Raw genomic sequence first — 4,862 nt, forward strand, 5'->3', positions numbered from 1 at the left:
AACCTGGGCTCCGTGCGGTTCTGCGTGCCACATCTTAGCCAAAGTAAAGGGACTTTCTGCTTCCCTCTTCTCCAGCAACGGCAGCAGTGAGTCAAAATAAACAACCCCTGGAATCCAAACGCTGGCTCCGCCTACAAAAAAGGCAAAATATTTCTCCTTTTATTGATGGAGGCTGTCAGTGCGCAGGGCACGACTGTGCCCACCGTCAGAGCGCGCCCGCCTGCACCGGAGCGCGGCGGTGACCAGGTGGAGGAATCCTGATGCCGAGAGGCGCTCGCTGCAGGAGGCCTGGCTTCAGAGCTTTTAATCAGGGATACTTTTAAAAAAATCTTGTAAGTGAAGTTGACTTTCTGTGGCTCCCAGGCCTTGATCCTGCCAGCAGGCCGCCTCCGCCCCCTCGCGGTGTCGGCTCTTAGCCCGGAGCCGAGTCAGCGCCGGACCTCCATCCGCTCAAGGCCGCAGGGGCGAGAAGCGCTGGACCGTCGCGCCCCCGACAGCCGAGCGCGGGGCGGGGCTCGGCCGGCCACCCGCTGCCACTTCCTCCAAGCCCTGCTGACCTCTAGTGGTCACACGGTGGAACTGACAGGACGCTGGGCCAGAGTGGACAGCCAGGGTTACTTTGCACACAGTCCAATCACCTGGGAGCTCTGAAAATACCCTTGGCCAGGCCACACCGCAGGCCGGTTAGGTTCGACTGTCGGCCTTCGGCGTTGATTTTTTTTTTAAAGCCCCCCAGGTCATTCTAACGTGAAGCCAGGATTGAGAGCTCTTGGGTCAAACTGGGCCATTTGCTCGCTTATAATGGGCGTGTGCCAGGGCAGGGCGCTGTGATGTCAGCGTCTGAAAATGGCTGAGAATGTCCGTCCTCCAGTGCGCGCCTGAGCCCAGTGTCTGAGCACCAGTGGTTAAGATTTCATGCTCCTGACAGCGAGTCCCTGGTGCTGGTTCTGACTTCTGTGGAGGGTCCTGTTTCCTGAGCTTGTGGCTGCATCTGGATGGAACTCAGACCCTAGGAAAAGACTCGAGAATAAAAAGGTCCCATCAATAAGAATAAGAGAAGATAGTTTGCAGCCTTTCGCCCATTAGCAGAGTTCACATTCGTCTCCTGGGAAGTTCTTCCTGTTGTCTTACCTCAGTCCCCCTTCAAGGAGAGAAAAGTCTAGACTGAAAAAAGGCCAGCTTACCCATCACTCTGGCAGCAGCTGCGGGGTGGGTTAAGTCAGCCCAGGGCTGCGGTACCCACGGCTTCCCGGACCGGCTGGGCTGTTCTCTTCAGGCTCTGCACTCCATCCTCGATGAAATGGGTTGGAAGGGAGAAGAGCCAGCACCGGCACAATTAAATTAATTTCCAGCAGCTGCATGGGATTAAAATTACCCACTTCTCTCTGGTCTCTGTCTAATGTTCCTGAACACAATCTCCTGATCCTCTACTCCTAGTCTTTTCTCTTGCTCATAGTCTCAGCTTTTGGTAAATTTACTCCTCATGTTCTGCCCTTCCTCCCCCGAAGGTTTGGTTGGAGGACACAGCCCTGGCCGGACCCACCCCAGGTCTGACCCTCCCCTTCCCGGACTTGCCCAGGGAGCTGGGCAGAGGCGACATCAGGGGGCAGCGTGACCCTTGGGAGTGGGACAGGGTGTGGGAGTGCTTCAGCCCTCATGGGGTTCCCAGGGGAAGCGGAACCTTGCACTCCCCAGGCCTGTCCTTCCAGGGAGCAGAGGAAGGTCAATACCCTATGTTAGAATGAGCATCAGACTTGGGGTCAAGGCTGCATCTGCCGGCCCGGGTCCTCTCTGAGCCTCAGACACGCTTCTGTAAAGAGGAGAAGAGACTTCTCCTTACAGGTTGCTGTTGAGGATCTAAGGACACGATACACAGACAAATCAGACGTCTGAAACGTATAGGTAGATACTTGATAGAACCTGACCTGGTAGATGATCGTATGTAATAGAATGATTATAGTACCAGCTGTTTACACTTACAATAGATAGCGTTTACTGAGTGTGTATTACAGGACCACCATCACAGCTGTGTGCTGAGGCGAGTCCTGTGATTGTCCCCACTCACGAATGCGGGAAAACAGGTACAGAGGTGTTGGGAGACATGCCCGAAGACACACAGTAAGTGGGGGACCTAGAAAGTGAAAAGTCAGTTCTGGAAATCTGATGACATGTCCTGGGAGAATGTATCACTGGGCTATGCGCGTGCCGAGGCTTCACAGATGCTTGTATCTGTGCATGTGGGAGTATGCACACCCACACACATACACATATACACATACATAGATGTACACACATATACACACAATACATACACATATGCACAGACATACACACAGACACATATATGCATACACATGCGCACACACATAAACACACACACATAAACACATGTGCACACATAAACAATTGCATACACACCTGCACACATACATGCGTGCACATATGTGCACACACATATACGTGCGCACACACATCTTTGCACATTGTCACTGAATAACCAAAGACCCTGCACCTGCCTCCTGGAAGAGTTTCCCCAAGGGGCCACCTCTCGGAGAAGTAAAGGGGAAACAAACTAGTCACTGCAACTAGTGGGAGAAAACCAGCAGAAAAGGAAGCCAAGAGCCTTTGGATGGAGGGACAGATCACGAGGAAGCAGCGGGGCCAACAGGGTGGAGCAGTCAGTCACCCACACCTCGAGTTGTGATGCAGACTCTTGGGAACAGGAACAGGCTTCCTGTGACACTGTCCTCACTGGGATTCATCTGTTTCTTTCTCGGGACCCTGGCCCAGCTATCTGGGCACGAGGGGCAGCGCTCCAGCAGTCAGCTCATCCCAAAGCTTCATCCGCTGATTCCGACAAGGGGCCAGATTGTTTCTGGGCTCTGCGTGTAACTGACACTTAATGGCATTTGTTTTATTTCAAGTTCTCCTCTGCTGCGCGCTGTTCTCATCCTTACCCATCTGCCAAATGGAGCTGGGGGCGGGGTGGGCACCTAGTCTAGTGACTTGCTTCTGCCCTTTTCTAGCTCTGTGACCCTGGCCACGTCGTTACCTTCTCCGGTCAGCTCTAAGGTCTCATCCGGCCTGACATTCTCAGTCTAAGATTCTAATCAGGTCTCCATCAGCCACAGCCCTCTGGGGTCGGTAGTAGGCAGCTTGAGTAGTGTGTGCAGGGGTGGGCACTGCATTTGTGAGCCTCAGATGACAACGCATCATCAAAGGGGAGGAAGTGGTGTGTGGATGGGGGCAGATGTCACCCTGGCCCTGCCCTTGCAGACATGGTTTGATCTCAGGGTCAGAATCAGGATTTGGGGATAATGCAGTGTGGTTGCGAAGCTTCCTTCTCCCAGATATCTCAAAAGAATTAGAGGAAATATCAGAGCAAAGGAAAGCAATAAGCCAAGAGACTAGCTCCTAATCAGAGCCACCCCTGTGTAGACAGCCCTTGCCTTGTGCGGCTACTACCCTAGACCCTTTGAGAGATCAACTCCTTTAGTTTTCGGAACAACACTGCAGGGGTGGGTACTGACGTAAGCCCCGTTTTACAGATGAGGACACTGAGCCATAAAAGGTGACACAGCTGGTGGATGGCAATGCTGGGATGCAGAACGAGGGAGTCTGGCTCCAGTGTTTATAATGTTAACCATTAAATTGTATTGCTTCCCAAGGAACGTCTCCCCCCAGGTCGGAGGAGCCCTCTGGGAGAAGGTAAATCACCTGGTGGTCTCTGGAACCTGGTTTGGATACTGCACATTTCAGAGGCAGGCCATGGCCAGGAAGAGAGGGGCCCCTCACAGCCAGGGCACCTGCTTCCTGCACTGACGAGTCGGCAGAGGGTTTCCTCCTTTTTGCTTAGATCCCTCAGGCATCTGCCTTGCTCTTCCACATCCAGGGGATAAGGAAGAGCGGCATGCTTTGCCTTCTCGAGATGACGCTCTCAGACTGGCACATCTCTCCGGTCCTCCTGGGGTTTCACTTCCTGCTCTGACCGCCTGCACGGCCACCTTCCACGTGGGAGGACAGGCCAGCCCCGGGCAGCACAATGTCTGTGCATCACAGGCCAACAATGACCCACGTGTCACTTCCCAGTTTCTGCTGAGAACACTCGCTGTCTGGGAGAGGAAGCCCTGAGACAGGGTTCGAGCGGAGAAGGCAGCCGCACACAGGTGGCCGAGCTGCGGTAGGGCGCGAGCACCGGTGAATCATGGGAGAATCCCGCATGGGCACCTCCCCTCCTCGCCTTGGGTGGCGCTGGCTGCGGCTGGCCTGGTGCCCCGGAAGTCGGGAAGTCAGAGGGGGAACCACGGAAGTGAAAACAACCCCAAAAGAAAGTGGAGGGGAAGATGAGTGAAAGTCCTAGCTGATGCAAATATTGACTTAACCATTATGGGAGTAAATAAAACTCCCATTTATGTTATGCAAGTGCGATATTCTTTGAATACTTCTGTCTGGAGGAATTTTTTATTTCGCCATAGAAGAAAAATGTTTTCATATTCTCTCCCGCCGCTCAGACCCGGAACCCAGCGAGGCCTTGTGCCCCCGAGAGCCATAATATTATTTGTTAACATTTTTATGATGCCAAATGGTCTGTAGGAGAACGGGCGCCATTCTTTAGCTGGGAAACCATATGGCACGACGAGTAATAAATAAGGTATTGTGATAGTTAATGAACCTAATTGCCAGCAAAGGCTTTAATACGGAGACTGTGCTGCTGAGAATTTAGCACCACATTAGGGATGCTGTGGAGCTCCCCTGACTTCTGAGGCTTAATTTAAGTTCTATATTGCAAACTCCAGAAAATAATTCCAAACCCTCCTGCTGGAAAAGCAACCTGCTGGTAGACTGTGATTATACCGAATTAC

This window comes from Camelus ferus, chromosome 33, assembly GCF_009834535.1.
Source record: "Camelus ferus isolate YT-003-E chromosome 33, BCGSAC_Cfer_1.0, whole genome shotgun sequence".
Taxonomy (NCBI): domain Eukaryota; kingdom Metazoa; phylum Chordata; class Mammalia; order Artiodactyla; family Camelidae; genus Camelus; species Camelus ferus.